This window comes from Colossoma macropomum, unplaced genomic scaffold (assembly GCF_904425465.1).
Source record: "Colossoma macropomum unplaced genomic scaffold, Colossoma_macropomum, whole genome shotgun sequence".
Classification (NCBI taxonomy): Eukaryota; Metazoa; Chordata; class Actinopteri; order Characiformes; family Serrasalmidae; genus Colossoma; species Colossoma macropomum.
In genome coordinates, this window is record NW_023494809.1 from 26,213,975 (window position 1) to 26,232,789 (window position 18,815).

Consider the following 18,815-nt stretch of genomic DNA (forward strand, 5'->3'; position numbering starts at 1 on the left):
AATGCTCAGCGTCTACTGATATCATTCTCAGACATCTTCTCTACACTGTTGGAAATAAAGGTGCTGCGCAGGTACATTTTGTCGTTTTTCATCAAGGTACAAACAAAGTAAATGTATCCTCAAAGGTACAACAGTGGTTTTAAGGTCTGATTGTAACCTTAAATAAGTTTTTCCAGGTGAAAAGTTTGTATTTGTACATTTTCATAATCTAATGTTTTAAGACAGAACAGTAAAATAAAGAGCCTGGAGACGAGACGGGGTGTGTGGAGTCAGTACAGCTTAGAAAATTTCAATGGATTATGGTTCAGTTATGTTCCCTGACTAAAGGTACTGAGATGTACCCTTGAGGGGACCACCCCAGTGACAAGAGGGGCACTGCCCCAGTGATAGTTTCAAACTGAGACTGTACTGATACCAAGTCTCAATCTGAAATCTGTATTTCGAAAGGTAATGTAGCTGCTCAGTGTACATTTCAAGTATGTTAAAGTTTGTAAATGCGGGTTTAAACACACAAGAGCGGAAAACAATACAGATAATCTTCAAAAAATATCCCAAAAATATTAATAAAACAAATATTAATATTTCACTTCAACTAACCAACCACTCCCCACAAAACAACATCAGTAACTCACAGCAGCTCCGGCTGCATTTTTTCCGTGACCGTTGCTTCCTTTTCCGTGGGGCTTCGGTAGCCTGCCAGCTGTTTAAGACATTTCTGGCCCCCTCCTCCCCTGTAGGGCCGTGAGGAGGCGCAGCGTGACGGCCTCCGGATCACTCCGCGCCTGTAAATCACTGCTCTGCTATGATGGACTTTACAGTTTCATCTCTACCGCCCTGGCCGTTGGCCCCCGGAGGACCCGGGGCGGCCCTAGCCTCTCAATAAGGCCCCTGTTTGTGTGTTTGGAGCCTTCTTCCAGGCGGAGGAGGGCTGTATGTACACAGAGATACGTGTGGTTTGGCTTCATAGGGACGCCACTGTGCTGGAGTGGCGGCTTAAAATAACCCCGCACAACAAAATCCATTCAGATTGTTCTCTGTGTTTGGAAAGGGCCTGTGCACAGGTATGCCAGAGAGAAGCCCCCAGGCCCTGCCCCCCGCCCCCCCTCCCACACCTTCCTGAGCCTAGGAGAGAGAGACGGTGGGGCAGAAAGCAAGGGTGTCTTAGGCTCTCCAGCATGAAGAGAGGCCATTCACACAGAGGGAGAGAGAGAGAGAAAGAAAGGGAGAGAGAGAGAGAGAGAGAGAGAGAGGGAGGCACTCAACAGCTCGCCACCCAGACACTGGGCAAACAGCAACATTCCTACCAACTCAACAGGAGGTGCGGGGGGAGGGGGTGGAGGAGAATGAGCAAAGAGAGACGGAGGGGGAGATAGTGAGAACCTCAGAGATCGAGATATGCAGAAATGCAGACAGAAAAAAGTTAGAGAGATAAAAATATTTAGACAAAAATGAACAGTTTTTCTGTTCTCACTCCATTTTCACTGCTCTGAACTGCTATTCCTCCTTTCTTTGATCATTCCCAGCCAAATCCTTTTATAACTAAACTCAGAAACGTAATTCTTATGATTTCAAGCATGTTTGGCCAAGGATGGTCTCTCCAGTGCAGCTAACTGAATTGTGAAATCAATCATTCTGGAATAGACATCTTGGATCTCTATTGTTGGTTCTTGTTGTTTCAGTGATGCTTTGGCAATACTGTAACTAAACCTGGTCGTGCCAGCAAGGCTTATCGAATGGAATTCAACTGCGGAAACTTTTGGAACTGAAACCCAAGACTTCTTTAACCTCTAAATGTCAGCTTTATAATTTCATTTTTCATTGAAGTTCACTGAATACAACCTGTATACAGCTGAACTGAGATGGTGGGCAGCATAAATGAGCAATCAAAGAAAGAAGAGAACGCGACGTTAGAGAGAGGTAGATGGAGGGAGGTGGAGGTGGGTTCTGTGCTGCTCCCCCACCAGGCTTCCCGGGAGCCTGCAGGAGCAGAGGGGCCTCCTCAGAACAAGCCCTTCTTTGTGCTGCAGAGAGAGGAGAGAGAGAGCGAGCGAGAGAGAGAGAGCGCGAGAGAGAGAGCGCGAGAGAGAGCGCGCGAGTGCCTTTTCCCTCTTGAGGGGCCTGAGGATCCCTCACACAAACCATTCAGCCCTGCAGGAGCTCGCGCTCCCACACCACCACTGCCTCCGTGTGTGCCTGTCTCTGTATGTGTGTGTGTGTGTGTGTGTGTGTGTGTGTGTGTGTATGTGTGTGTGTGTGTGTGTGTGTGTGTGTTTCACTGCTATGCCAGATAAACTTGCAACAGGCAGTTGCCAAAAGGATGCTGTTCAGTTTTCTTTTTGTTTTGTTTTTTTGCGGAAGAGAAAAGACATAAGCTGTCTTAATGGATTTAAAATGGTGTATACAGTACAGTGCAAATGGGTGCCAGAATAGCTTTGCAGTGTGTTTTAGCCAGTAAAATCACTATGTAACATTAGACACAAGATGCCTTAAAGGATCTGAAGACAGGCACATATAGACAATCACACACAGAATGCCTTAAAGGATCTGAAGACAGGCACATCTAGACAATCACATACAGAATGCCTTAAAGGATCTGAAGACAGGCACATATGGACAATCACACACAGAATGCCTTAAAGGATCTAAAGACAGACACATATAGACAATTACACACAGAATGCCTTGAAGGATCTGAAGACAGGCACATATAGACAATTACACACAGAATGCCTTAAAGGATCTGAAGACAGGCACATCTAGGCAATCATACACAGAATGAATGCCTTAAAGGATCTGAAGACAGGCACATCTAGACAATCACACACAGAATGCCTTAAAGGATCTGAAGACAGGCACATATGGACAATCACACACAGAATGCCTTAAAGGATCTAAAGACAGACACATATAGACAATCACATACAGAATGCCTTAAAGGATCTGAAGACAGGCACATATAGACAATTACACACAGAATGCCTTGAAGGATCTGAAGACAGGCACATATAGACAATCACACACAGAATGCCTTAAAGGATCTGAAGACAGGCACATCTAGGCAATCATACACAGAATGAATGCCTTAAAGGATCTGAAGACAGGCACATCTAGACAATCACACACAGAATGCCTTGAAGGATCTGAAGACAGGCACATATAGACAATCACACACAGAATGCCTTAAAGGATCTGAAGACAGGCACATCTAGGCAATCATACACAGAATGAATGCCTTAAAGGATCTGAAGACAGGCACATGCAGACAATCACACACAGAATGCCTTAAAGAATCTGAATGACTTAATTTAGATGAAATCAGACATTGGATGCCTTAAAGCAGGAGTCACCAACCTTGCTCCTGGAGATCTACCCTTCTGAAGAATTCAGCTTCAGTCCAAACCTAACTCATCTGACCCAACTAATTAGGTGGAATGAAGATCCAGATCAGATGTGTTCAGTGAGGGTTGAAAGTGAAGTCTTCAGCAAGGTACATCTCTAGGAGCAGGGCTGGTGACCACTGCCTTAAAGGATATAAACATAGGTACATATGGAGAACCAGACACAGACTGTCTTACAGGATCTGAATGATGGTACTTATAGACAAATCAGACACAGAATAACTCAAAGGATCTAAATGAAGGTACTTACAGAAGGCCACAAACTGCCTTCTGCAGGATCTGGATAAATGTATGTCTAGATACAGACACAGACAGTCTTAAAAGATCTAGCCTATAAGGGTACATATAGACAGATACAGGATGCCTTAAAGGATCTGAATGAAAATACAGAGACAATCAGACTCAGGACGCCTTTAAAGTACCTGATTAAAGGTACATACAGACAATCAGATGCAGGTACGCAATCAGACGCAGCAGGCCTTAAAGGATCTGAACGAAGGCACATATAGACAATCGGGCACAAGATGCTTTAGAGGATCTGAAAGAAGGTACACAAATCAAACGCAGCATGCCTTAAAGGATCTGAATGAAGGCACATAAACAATCAAAAAGAAAGGAAAAAAAAATAATTCACACACACACACACACACACACACACACACACACACACACACACACACACATACATTCACACAAATGGGATTTTTCCAGAAAATAGAGGCTCCTTCTAAAGATCCACTAATTCAGCTGGGAAAGCTGCAGTAGTTTGGCCAGACAGTGAGACGACGGACAGTGAGAGCAGGCAAGCAAGCAAGCAAGCAAGCAGAGAGCGAGAGAGAGAGTGAGAGAGAGAGCGCGAGAGAGTGAGAGAGCGAGAGAGAGAGTGAGAGAGAGAGCGCGAGAGAGTGAGAGAGAGTGAGAGAGAGAGTGAGAGAGAGAGAGAGAGCGCAAGAGCGAGAGGGAGAGACGTTTTTGGAAAGAATGTATTACGTGAACTTTAGAGTGTGGTGCAGTGAAAGGGGGCTGCAATGTTTTGCAAAAAATGTTTGAAAACTCAAACTACATTTCAGAGCACATGTGTTTGGGGTTTGTGTGTGTAAGGCTGTGAGTGATCATGTGAATACGTGTGTGTGTGTGTGTGTGTGAGTGTGAGAGAGAGAGAGAGAGAGAGAGAGAGAGAGAGAGAGAGAGAGAGAGAGAGAGAGAGAGAGAGAGAGAGAGAGAGAGAGAGTGTAAAAGAGCCGAATCCGGGACATGTGGAGCTGGTCTGGAAGGGGAACGCCCCCCGAAAGGGAACCTTACGTGAACAACAGGAAGTAGCTGGGTACAGATTTCTGCAGCTTCATCTTGTTTTCTTTTGCCCCCCACAAAAACAGCAGCAGCGCAGAGAGACAAAGAGACGGAGCTACAGAGAGACAGAACGACAGCAAATGTTTGAGTTGGAAGAGTCACCAGTGCTTAAACACTTTGACCGGTTCTTTCACTCTCTCCGTCTCTCGCGCTCTTTCTCTTCTCTCTCTATTCATCTCCATCAGCCTCTCTCTTTGTGTCCTTCTCTCTATTCATCTCTCTATATCTTTGTCCCTCTCTTATTCTTGCTGTCTCTATTTTTGTCTCACACTCTCTCCCTACCTCTATTTATGTCTGTCTGTTTCAGTATGTGCACCGACAAAGCAATGAAAGTCATGACTACAGCCGTCAGGCAAGCATGGTGGAGGACCACTGCAGGTTTGGGGATGAATAACATCTGCAGTTGGTGATTCGGTTTAGATGCAAAGCATCCAAAGCATTTAATATATCATGCAATACTGATATCACTGATAAGAAATTCATTCTACAGCATGTATGTGTACACCGGTCAGGCCTAACATTCTGACCACCTCCTTGTTTCTACGCTCATTGTCCATTTTATCAGCTCCACTTACTACATAGGTGCACTTTGTAGTTCTACAGTTACAGACTGTAGTCCATCTGTTTCTCTGCATACTTTGTTAGCCTCCTTTTACCCTGTTCTTCAGTGGTCAGGACCCCCAGAGGACCCCCACAGAGCAGGTACTATTTGGGTGGTGGATCATTCTCAGCACTGCAGTAACACTGACATGGTGGTGGTGTGTTAGTGTATGTTGCGCTGGTCTGAGTGGATCAGACACAGCAGTGCTGCTGGAGTTTTTAAACACTTCAGTGTCACTGCTGGACTGAGAATAGTCCACCAAACAAAAATATCCAGCCAACAGCGTCCTGTGGGCAGCGTCCTGTGACCACTGATGAAGGGCTAGAGGGTGACCAACACAAACTGTGCAGCAGCAGATGAGCTACCGTCTCTGACTTTACATCTACAAGGTGGACTGACAAGGTAGGAGTGTCTAATAGAGTGGACAGTGAGTGGACACAGTGTTTAAAAACTCCAGCAGCACTGCTGTGTCTGATCCACTCGGACCAGCACAACACACACTACAACACACCACCACCACCACGTCAGTGTTACTGCAGTGCTGAGAATGATCCACCACCCAAATAGTACCTGCTCTGTGAGGGTCCGTAGGGGGTCCTGACCACTGAATACACACACACACACACACACACACACACACACACACACACACCTATCTATTTTCCATCTAACTACCTAACTATCTAACTAACTAACTAACTGTCTAACCATCTATCTACGTGTGTGTGTGTGTGTGTGTGTGTGTCTGTATGTCTCTCTCTCTCTCTCTCTCTCTCTCTCTCTCTCTACCGGGTAAACACAGAGACACTGTGCCAGAGAATATAATTATGTATGAGTGTGTTGGGATCAGATTTTCCCCTGCAGTGTGCGTGAGTGTGTGTGCGCACGCACGTTTGTTTGTGTGTGTGTGCCCCTTTCATCTGTTTGCGATTGTATGGTCCATTGTCCTAACTATAAACACTATCAGTCTCTGTCATTCAGATGAGGAAAATATGAGCTGTGGAGAGGCGATGTGTTTAATAAACACCATTACTGATCAAGAGTGCCACTATCATCTCTGACTCCAGCACCACTACACAGGCTTTCATTTATCTTCCCCAGGCCTCTGAACTGGGGGACACAAAGGGAGAGACAGATAGAGAGAGAGTTAATTTGACTGAGACCACCCTTTCGTTTATTCAATTTGCAGTCAAAAAGGCCATTAAGAGCACATTATTCATTTTACAGTGTCAGGAAAAAAAAAACAAAACGCCTCAGCTGAATGTGATTTATCTCAGTACTGCATGTGTCCACTCTTTACCTTTAGTATGGCTTCCATTCTTTTCGGGAGACCTGCTAACCCCAGCAGGGTTTTTGTTCCCCACACCTCTGAAGTTCAATCGTAGAAGTTGGTTGCTTTTACTGCTTCTTACGACCTGAGTGATCCCAAACATATTCACTGATGCTGAGGCCTGAGTTTTGGGGTGGTCACCATATAGGAGCACTTTGTAGTTCTACAGTTACAGACTGTAGTCCATCTGTTTCTCTGCATTCTTTGTTAGCCCCCTTTTACCCTGTTCTTCTGTGGTCAGGACCCCCAGAGGACCCCCACAGAGAAGGTACTATTTGGGTGGTGGATCATTCTCAGCACTGCAGTAACACTGACATGGTGGTGGTGTGTTAGTGTGTGTTGCGCTGGTCTGAGTGGATCAGACACAGCAGTGCTGCTGGAGTTTTTAAACACTTCAGTGTCACTGCTGGACTGAGAATAGTCCACCAAACAAAAATATCCAGCCAACAGCGTCCTGTGGGCAGCGTCCTGTGACCACTGATGAAGGGCTAGAGGGTGACCAACACAAACTGTGCAGCAGCAGATGAGCTACCGTCTCTGACTTTACATCTACAAGGTGGACTGACAAGGTAGGAGTGTCTAATAGAGTGGACAGTGAGTGGAGTGATCCACTCAGACCAGCACAACACACACTAACACACCACCACCATGTCAGTGTTACTGCAGTGCTGAGAATGATCCATCACCCAAATAATACCTGCTCTGTGGGGGTCCATGGAGGTCCTGACCATTGAAGAACAGGGTAACAAAGTATGCAGAGAAACAGATGGACTACAGTCTGTAACTGTAGAACTACAAAGTGCTCCTATATGGTCAGTGGAGCTGATAAAATGGACAAGAGTGTAGATACAAGGAGATGGACTTAATGAAGTGGCCACTTGGTGAGTATATTTGATTTGAGAAAGAGAGAAAAACACACAGAGACAGAATAAACGGATGCAGAGATTCAGATACTCGAAATTATCCTGATATACTGCAACACAAAGGAAGTTCAAACACTGTATAACAGACGGAAGAGCCACACACTCACACAGAAGAGAGGAGCTCCTGAAGACGATGAACTGCTGGAAGATCGCAGCTCCAAATATTTAAAAAAGGACTTTAATAAAAGGGCTTTTCTGCTATTAAAAGAAGGTCCTACTTCATAAGGTACTTCATCCACATTCAGACACTCAAACGCACTCAAACAGATGAGGACACTGTAAAATCCTAGCAAACCTGCTCTGCTCATGTAGGGATGGAATAAAAGAACTGAGAAGGGAAAAAAAGACCAGATAAAGCTGTAATTACAGGCTCTGAACGCGTCTGAAGAAAAGAATCTCGAGTGATTAAACATTCATTCTGTCATTTTCCACGTAGGTATGGGGGGTGTTTATTAGCGTGTACATGCAGAAGCCAAAGGAGTTTTGCGCTTTGAAGAAATGACTTTAATCTGCCTGTTAATTTAAAGACACACACACACTTCAGCAAACATGTCTATTATGTTTCAGTACATTTTCTTTACAACAAGCCCGCTAGGCTATTTTCGTTCCTCTGCTCTCCAGGCCGCTGGATCCATAATGCACTGCTGCTTAACCGCACTGCATCTGACCGCTGCACTCCAAAGCGTGTCCAGTCCAACCCTTCTAAAAACGTACACTTTTACTGCCGTTTCAGAAATCGCACGGCGTCTCTCACCGAACGCGATGGTCGACACAAAACAGAAGCTCCTCCTCTGTTTTTACAAGCTACGTTTTTCTTGTAAAGTACAAACTTGATGACATATGGACACTTTAATAGGCAGAAAGGGGACAATAAGTCATGCATATGTTGGGCGAACGTTGGAAAAGTCTCAAGGCCAGAGTTAAAAAGGGAGCACTTAAGGATTTAAAGAACATTTCGCTGAGAAATAAATGGAAGACTGAGTTGAGTTCGATGATGAATGGTCACTAGCTATCCAAAGGTCACACAATCCAATACTTGCTCAAGAAATATTGAAATGTTGAAATACTGAAAGCAAAGGCATGTGGTCAGAGAGCACTGCAGCTTATAACAGGGCAGTGAAGTGAGTCCACTTTTCTCAACAAGAAGTCGGCATTTAGATCAAATATTTCCGGTCACGGGTCCATCCAGCTTTGTTCAGGCCGGTTCAGGCTAGTTCTGGGTCCTGGAAAAGAGCCTTACTGTTAGTTTTCCAAAGGGGAAGGAAATGGGATGGCAGTACTATACAATCTAATAAGATTCTATTATAACCTCTACCTAACTAGCCAACGTTACATTAGTCCCAGCCTCGAAGATGTACAGGATTTTGGTCAGTGGACTGGCTATCCACACGTCCGTGTGCCTGTCCACTGGGAAACATTCGCAAGAAGCTACCGGCTCTGTACGCCATCACAACATCGGCTGTGTTTACATGCAAAGATTTTTGCCAATCTGATTGAATACACTCTGATTACAGATTAAGACTGAGGTGTTTATGCTCACTCTACTCAACAATCGGATGAAAAACTCTTCGTTTGTATGCTCACTAAAAGTACTCCAACCCAAAATTACACGCATGCGTACAGAAACACTTAGTGTAGATGTTACCATGACAACCAGCATCACGTGAGTCCAGTCAGAGTGAGATGAGCAGCAGTGAGCAGTGCTTGTGTTTTTAATTACTTTAAAATGATGTCAGACTCAGGAAAACGTCCTTCACATGTCCTTATTAAAGAAGGCCGAGAGGAAGACGTCGTGTTCTGAGACACATAAGCTGGACGTCCGTTCCACTGCCGTCTTTTAAAGATCGGAGCATAAACTTCGTCTCCTCTGCGTACTTAAACTTTCCAATTGGGAATGTAATCAGACACAGGTTTACACGGTTATTATTCTCCTATTTAACAGATTGAAACGACAGGCCGCGACACCCCGCTGCTGAGTGATACAGCTGACCGACAGAGGCACACCGCAGGCGGGGCTAGTGGATGCATAGGCCCGGCTAGCGGGCTGCTATGGTGAAGGCTAAATTGAGACTAAAGGCTATCACTACAGCGAGAGACCGGCAGTTCCTTCCGCTCTCAATAACAAATTTAGACTGAGTGACCACAAAGCGGCAGACGAGTGATTACTGAAAGTGAAAGGGAAGGAAAAACAAAAAAAACACCAAAAAAAAAAACAAACAAAAAAAAAACAAAACGCATGACTTCAAATTCAAGTGTTACTCTAGGGGTGCACAACTCTGGTCCTGGAGAGCCGGTGTCCAGCACAGGTTGCTGATTTACCTGCTCAACCACACCTGATTACACTCATCTGTTAATTGGCAGGTTTAATGGGTGTGTTTGAGTGGGGAAACCTCAAAACTGTGCTGGACACCGGCCCTCCAGGATCGGAGTTGTGCACCCCTGCCCTAGACAGAGAACTTGAGCTTGAGCTCAAATAAACAAACAAACAACATTGCGCTGCCCTCTAAATGTGCTCTTGCACCAGTTATAAGCACTTTTCTGCTTCTTATACGATTTATAACTAAGTCTAATGTTCGGGGAAGACAAAATAGCTGTATTTCAGCATCCCTCCCCATATCCCCCGCTCCTGGACCTGACTGTGAATTCCCAGCATGCTTTGAGGCATTAGCCTTTGGAACACGCAGCAGACTGGTCGAGCTGACTCCTTGCACTCCCGGTTCTCAGACAGTTGTGCAAACAGTCTAACCGGAAGACGGGAAGACGGGAAGACTCACCGCCACTACTCACCCCCCCACTCCACCCTCCCACCCTGGGCAACTCTCCTTTCACAGCCTGGTCTTTGCGTGGGTGACCGCAGGCCTTATTACTGTACTGTTAGGGGCAAGCTGGACTGTGTGGAATGGAAGCACTGAAGCGTTTTATCGTGCCAGGCCACTGCCGCTGCTGTCTGGGCATTGTTTCCCCTTCCTCTGTCCCGAGCGGACAGAGCCAAAGCCTCCCGCTCTCTTCCCTCCCAGAGCTTCCGTTCTGAACCGAAAACAAGGCGAGCCCCGGCCAATCACGGCCAGACACCATGAGATATCTGATTTAGAATTACTAGCTTGCTCCATGATCAGCGGATTTTCAAGGACACTGTCCCTCTCAACACACGCCAGAGTTCATCTCTGCTACTCGAAAATCTGAAAAATAAATAGTATTCACCCAAAACAATAAGAAAATATTCTATTTTGTTATGAATAAACATGACAAAGGGTACCATTTCTTTATGGCATACAGTGTACACAGTGTTTATGGCTTTACACTGTACAGATCTGCACAGAAGTTTAGGAAAAATGTTTCCAAACATTGCTTGCATTAGATGTTGCTACTTGGCTTTAGGCTTAACGCAATATAAGCTTATTTAAAATAGGCCTGTCACAGTTATTAGACGATCACTGAGGCTGAAAGATGAATCGTTTTTATATTGAGATCGCAATTTTAAAGAGTGCAGTTTTCAAATCGCACGAACTGCAAACAATGAGTATATATACATGCACCTAATAATCCGATCATAATCAGATTTCTGCAGTTATCTGGTTATTCAAATGGTCTTGTAAACCGCACACTGATTTCTTAGATCAGAGTAAGGTCTAGAAATCTGATTAAGAAATCTGATAGAGAGCTGGATTTTAGCTCAGTAATCAGATTTCTCAGTGCATGTGAACTCTTACTCTGATTTCTTTCAGATTTCTCAGTCTGCACTTGAGTGAAACCAGACGGCGTTACCAGAAACAAGCAAGCAGCGTTTAAAGTAATACATAAATACATAAAAAAATTTAATAAATCACGGTATGAGTTTTACATTACATTTACGTAACATCTTCTCTGAGTTTATTGGCTGGTTGCAAAGCAGAAATCTGATTACTGCCTGACTCATGTAGACCCGGAGTTTCCCATTATCTGATTACTCAAGTGCATGTAAGTATGTTGATCAGATTACTGACAAAATCTGATTTATTGCAGCTATCGAATTATTAAGTGCATGTAAACGCACTCAATATTGTCTTAACTGGGGAACATTAACCTAATATCAGAGCTTGTAAACTGCCTGTAGATGAGCTGGACCAATCAGAAGCAACCAAACACCTATATGCTGTGACATCACCACCACAACTAACTGGCAGACTGGCATGTTCAGTGTTCAAGTCTCAAGCCAGAAAAAGTGGACGTTCTGGTCTTCTTGGCCAAAATGACAGGCCTGGACTTCAGTTGACAGAAAATAATCACAGGTTAAATCACAATATCGGTCAGAAATATCGCAACTAGATATTTTCCCCAAATAGTTCAGCCCTAATGCTCACCCAGTCGCCTTCCACAGTTGTTCGCGTTTGCAATTATCCTTACACACTGCAACAAACAGAATATGAACTGGGTGTGTTTTCACCTACTAGGTTGTATTTAAATAGAAGAAAACAAAAAACATTCACTGAGGCACATTAGAGGTGGGCGATATCATTGTGATACTATCTACTATTGCAATACGTCAGATTTTTAAGATAAACGATATGTCACAATACTTATTTTTTCAGACATCTAATCAGTTGTAACAGAGAAAAAAAGAACCAATAGTGCTACGTTTAAAAAAAAAAACCACTATCAAAACCGAGAACACAATGATTTTCATGTAATATTTTGCATAATATTGCAGGGTATAAAATAAATAAATAAATAAAAAAAACAGGGAAAAAAAAAAAATCTAGTTTTCAAAAAAATCACCAACAATTTGGAACACTAAGGAGAAGAACACTAAAACATGGTACGCCGCTGGCCCTACTTTAAATAGAATAATCATTGTGTGTTTACATGTGTTACAGTGTTAATTGTGAAATGAAGAGTTTTGTTACATTATTACCGTAATGAGAGCCCAACAGCACCACCAGCAGTGGTTTGCGAGACTTTGGATGTTTGTATTGCGGTTTCAGTCTCCGTTTCAGAATCGTTACACCTCTACTTGCAATATATTAAATTGGCTTGGCTTGAATGATTTCCATCTAAATAATTAGTCTTATTAGGAAAAAAGCACAGCGTCATTTGCATACTGCAGCGCTGTGTGATATCAGGTCCAAAATGATCGCGATAATTATTACCAGGCGATATCAGCCAGCTCTGGTGTACACTGCAGCCCTGTCATTCCAGTGAAGGGACTGTTGTGGAGGGAGACTCCCTGGAGGCGGCTGGTGGAAAAATGTGGTGGAGAGGCGGCTGACCCTCCTGCCCTCCGCTGCGCTCCTCGACTGACCCACTTCTACCACAGCTGGGGCAGGAGAGAGGGAGTACTGCAGCTCCAGCACTGTATACCACTGCTGACTTAAACAGAGAGAGAGAGAGAGAGAGAGAGAGAGAGAGAGAGAGAGAGAGAGAGAGAGAGAGAGAGAGAGAGAGAGAGAGAGGATTAACATGCAAAAGTGTGGAAAAGTGAGAGAGACAAAGGGGTGAAGAAGGGCAGAAGAGAAGTGAGAGAGAGAGAAAGGGAAAAGGAGGGGAATGGAAAGAGGTATAGAGCGCAAGTGAAAAAGAGGAAGAGGAAGAAAAAGAAAGGGAGATAAAAGGGAAAAGGGAGGTAGGTGGAGAGATATAGAGGAAGACAAAGAAAAAGAAGGGATATTAATATGGAAGGGAGGGAGAGAGTCAGACAGAATAAAAGCGAGAGAGGGAGGAAAAAGGGCAAGAGAGAGCAAAGAGAAAAAAAGAAGGGGAGAAAGAGAGAGAGACTTGCTCCGACACGCTCTGTGCTCAGAATGAAGTCTCCTCTGCTCTGACATGATCTGAAGGAGCGCTCAACCCTCAGAGAGAGAGAGAGAGAGAGGGAGAGGGAGAGAGAGAGAGAGAGGGAGAGGGAGAGGGAGAGGGAGAGGGAGAGAGAGAGGGAGAGGGAGAGAGAGAGAGAGGGAGAGGGAGAGGGAGAGAGAGAGAGGGAGAGAGAGAGAGAGAGAGAGAGAGAGAGAGAGAGGGAGAGGGAGAGGGAGAGGGAGAGGGAGAGAGAGAGAGAGGGAGGGGGAGAGAGAGAGAGTGAGAGAGAGAGAGAGAGAGAGAGAGAGAGACACACTGGGTGAAGTGGTGAAGTCTACTCTGTCGTGTTCATAAATGGCTCCATTGTCTAAAAGAAAAACTCCCCAAAAACCCTGAAGATCTGCTCACGTTACTGCACTGAGAATCAAACCAGCACCGCTGTGTGATTTCACACAAATGAGGTCTGAGGCGGCGTTTTTAATAGATAACGGCCACAAAAACACAGAGCAGCGGTGCAGTGGACGCTGCAGTGGACGCTGCCGTACGCGAGGCTTTCCGAGTGTTTTGGTGCCGCGTGCAGCTCCAGACGAGCTCTCCTCCTGCAGAGGTGACGGAGTTCATTCCTGTGAACTGCACACTCATGTTATTTTCTGCACAGTCCAGCCGGCCAGAGAGGAGCGGGGCGAGGAGCGGCAGGCTGGCCGGACTGGAGGGGTCAAACCACCGCGTTTGTTTTTTTTATGAGCGCTCTCGCTATCCTGGAGCTGGAGCTCAAACCAGCACCTCACAGACACATCAGGAGCTGAACTCACAGCACAGCACACGACTGAGACTCAACAGAGCAGAGCAGAGCAGAGCAGAGAGAGAGAGCGGAGAGAGAGAGAGCGAGTAGAGAGAGAGAGAGAGAGAGAGAGGGAAAAAAGACAAAAAGAGAAAAGAGAGTGAAAAATAGTGTGTGTGTGTATATGAGGGAAAGAGGAAGACTGGGAGTATGAAAAAGAGAGAGAGAAAGAAAAAGAAAAGAAAGAATGTAAGAGAAAAAGAGAAAGAAAAGCGAGCAATAAATAGCAATAAAAAGAAGGAATGAGAGGAAAAAAGAGAAAGTTAGGAAAAGAGACAACGAGAGAGGGAAAGAGAAAGATTAGGTGTACGAAAAAGAGAGAAAGAAAGAGCGAAGAGAAAAGAGAATGCAAGAGGAAGAGAAAGAAAAAAGGGAACGAAGGCAAGAGGGAAGAAATGAGAACAAAAGACAGAGAGAGAGAGCGCGAGCGAGCGAGAAGCAAGGAAAAAGAAGGAACAAGAGGGAAAGTGGGAGAGAGAGGAAAAAAGAGAGTGAGTGAACAAGCAAAAGAAGGGAAGAGATAGAGAAAGACAGGAAGGAAAGAGAGCAAAGGGAGAGAGAAAGAATGAAAAAGAACAGAGGAGAAAGAGAGTAAGACAGGGAGAGTGCATCTAAGTGATTGAGAGAGAAACACAGCAAGAGAAAGCAGAGAGAGAGAGAGAGAGAGAGAGAGAGAGAGAGAGAGAGAGAGAGAGAGAAGGAGGAAAAGAAAAAAAAAAGAAGTGCTGGAATGTTCCACTGTGTAATGTTCTAGGAAGTTTGGTGCCAGCAGGCAAAAAACCCTCAGCGCTCTCTAAAAGAAAGAGCTCTCCTTCAAAAGCTCCACAGAGAACCTGTGTGCCAGCAGACTGAGGTAAAGAGTGGGACAACACACACACATGCACACACATGCACACACATGCACACACACGCACACACACACGCACACACACGCACACGCAGACACGCGCACGCAGACGGGCCGTTTTTTGGCTAAAGCCGGGGTTACACTACACAACTTTTACCCCGATTTTAGGTCTGTAGACTAGCCCAAAATCTATTCTAGTCTGCAGATTTTTGACCTCCTGATCGCGTTTCAGACCAGTCAGAGTTCATCAAACGTTTGATTTTTTCGACACAACCTGAACGGATTCCTGCAACAGCCAATGGAAACTGAGAGTGCAAAAGAAGAAAATACAGCACGTGAAAAAGTCACTCGAGTGGAGCGAAGCTTTTAATGAGCTGAGTTTAAGACACAATCGAGTTTATGTACATTTAAAACTCTAATAAAGTACCGCAATGATCACGGTTCTTAGATCCACTCCCTTTCTGGTTCTATACAGAATGGTTCTTTATATGGTGCAACAGTTCTTCAGATTCATGGAGAATTTGTTGTAGACGGTTCTATAAAGCACCAAAAAGGGTTCTTGTATTGCTACAAGCTTGGCATCGTAATGATAGAAGATCCCTAAGTGTGAACGTTGATATGTTGAATGTTGATATGTTTATATGACTGTTCACGGTTCTATACAGACCCCCCTTTTCTTTACTGGAGAACCATCTTTAAGAGTGTTGTTGATAACAGACTATAAGCCTATAATAATAATAATAATAATAATAATATTAATAATGATAATATTATTATTAATAATAATGATAATAATAATAATAGCAGCTCCTGCGATTTGAAAATTGCATGCTTTTAAATTGCGATTTCAATACAAAAACGATTAATCTTTCGGTTCTAGAAGGACGTGGGTGAGACACAACGTTGCCCTTTTCCTCAGCCCCCTCTCCCTCTCTCCCTCTCTCTCTCTCTCTCTCTCTCTCTCTCTCTCTCTCTCTCTAGCTCTCGCCCTCCCTCCATGATGCACACAAAAATGCACTGTTCCACAGCTGGGTGACTCACTGCAATGGAATCAGGGCTCTGCTATGATCATCTGCGCAGCGCAGGGGCTTTCCTCTGCAGCAGGAAAGGGAGCAGAGCGGACGCAAAAATCCCAAAAACACTGCGCCATAAAAGAGCAAGAGAGCAAAAAAAAGGAGGAAAGAAAACCAACAGAGCCTGAGAGAAGCACTGGGGCAACGAAAAGAGCGAGCGAGCAGGATTCGGACGTTCCTCCTCGGCTTTCTGCAGTGAACCTGGCCGAAAGAGCAAACACCATCCAGTCCCGTAGCTCCTGCTCATTGCCATTCCTCCCTTAGGGCTGGAGGAGGCGTCGACTTCAGGCAGCAAAAGGAGCGCTGGGCTGGATCCTACCTCCGCTACAGCTGGGAGGAGCGGCTAAACCGCCGCTTCTAATGCGATCGCCACCTCTCCTTTAAAGAGCCACAGCCAAACGAATGAAAGAAAAACGTAACAGAAAACACCACCTGACACTTCATGAGCTCTGATTATTTATGAGCACGGACAAAAGTATCTGTTTCAGTAACACTGCCTTGTCTTTTCACTAGTTTATTCATGGAGAAAACAAAAACAAAGCAAAAGTAGCCTGCCGTGACGTTAGCATAAACTAGTGGCGTTATTTTTATTAATTAATGTTTCGCTGTTGTCGGAGCAAAACCTCGTAAAAATGGTAACTTTACAGGAGAAGGAAAAAACCTACTTTACTTTTAATGTAAGTCAATGGAACCAGACTTTTTTCCGAGTCATTTTGGGCCGTTTCTTTTGGTCCATTCTTCATGAAATTTACAAACAACGTAAACGACAACAGGCTTTTTCAAAATATGTAAAACTGAAAAATGACACCAGCTTTTCTTATCCTAGCTAAAGACTGCTAACTCAGGCTGGACCCACACTACACTGTTTTTTGCCCGATTTTAAGCCGTTTGCCAAATTTTCACAATCAGAAGTGACTGACTGTGCGGATGATCCGTTAGTGTGAGAGGAGAAATGAGTGAATCCTTAGCCCTCCGATCGAACTCTGAAGTGATCGGAGACCCTCCGATATTATCACACGTTTGATACTTACGACTCAAAACGTTCACAAGTCTGACCCACCCAGAGAGAGCGAGGCCAACTGCGCTCTCGGACCCCCGTCCACGGATGGCTGTGGCATCACTGGGGATCAAACTCACCATCTCCTGATAATAATGGTCAACTATTAGACAGCTGCACCAGTGCTTTTCTCACCAGTGCTTTTCTCACCAGTGCTTTTCTTTATTGCTGTTGGGAGAATCTCAACAGTTGTATTTGTGTAATGCATGCTGGGTATTGTAGTGAGAGAATACTGATGACAAACACAAAAAGGACATGTAATTGTGAATCCTGTCAAACCATGGGACTGAGGAATGCTGCAGGACACAGAACAATGACAACATTAAATACTAGTTAGAATTATATTAAATGCTTTTAAACTATATTAAAAGGTTTTAAATACTAGAAATGCCAAAAGTCTAGAACAAATGAATTTACACCTTTCTTCCCTTACCCACACCAATTAGCATAGTTATAGACGCTGTATGATGCACAAAAATACAGACAATGTTCAGGCTTCAAGGTGGCTGCCTCTGTAGAGGTCAATGCACGGAAAAGGGAAGGAGAAAAACCACCATTAGTGTAGGACTATACGCTTACCTGAGAGTGGTGCTGCACAAACTGGGCGAGTAACAGAGGCTGCCTTATCAGATGAGTCAGTGAGCCAACAGAGCTAAACAATGGAGGGTGAGGAGGACTCGGCGTTGTCTTACAGGTGGACGATGAGTCAACATGTTGGTTTGTCAGAGAAACAGATTTTCACCATTTCTGGACCGAGCCAAGAGTCGTGACAACACGCTCGCACTGAGGCACTCGCGCTGAGGCACTCGCGCTGAGGCACTCGCGCTTTGTAGAAACAAAGTGTGATGTTATACCTTATTTACTCACATATATAAGTAACTCAGCACATTTACTGTATTATTAAAACGTAAAATCAGCTTTTCAATGAACTGTTTCTACGTTTTCTCCACCTTTCGGAAATTAAACGAGACAAACAGCCGAACAGTGACTTCAGCATCAACAGTGGCACTTTGAACGGTTAACCAGTTACTTGGGTACCTGTGAACATCCCCAGCTGCTACTACTGTTTTTAGCTAGACTCTTAAAAAGATGGTTATTCAAGGGTTCTTGAGTAAAGAAAATGGTTCTATATAGAACCATGCGCACTCAAAGAAGCCTTTGCATGATTAAAGGGTTCTCTGCTCCACGAAAGGGTTCTTCAGATTGATAAACAACGTGCTGTAGATGGTTCTATACAGAATCTTTTTGAAAAGGACTCTGTGAAGCATGTTACAATAGAAGAACCTTTTTTGGTGCTATATGGAACCTTTTTTCAAAAAGGTTCTATATGGAACCATCTAAAACACATTCCTCATCAATCTTAAGAACGCCTTTTCACGATGCAAAGAACCTTTTATCATGCAAAGGGTTCTCTGAGTGTTCATGGTTCTATATAGGACCATATTCTTGACTAAAGAACCCAAAGTGTGTACACGATGTACCTTTTCTGTTTTTAGAGATCTCACTCAGAGCTGGCAGGTCTATTCGAGATTCCTTAACAATTCGCTGCGGTTTGAGGTAAGAAGGTGATTTAGGTGTGCAGTGTGCACGTTGCTAACTGGTGTACATAGGCGTCCATTACTTGTT

General features: G+C 44.3%; 1 protein-coding gene across 1 annotated transcript in view; it reads right to left on the reverse strand.

Annotated features, from left to right (window-relative positions):
• fndc3bb (fibronectin type III domain containing 3Bb) overlaps positions 1 to 18,815 on the reverse strand; it is a 110,344-nt gene that overhangs the window by 67,954 nt on the left and 23,575 nt on the right. The window lies entirely within an intron of this gene.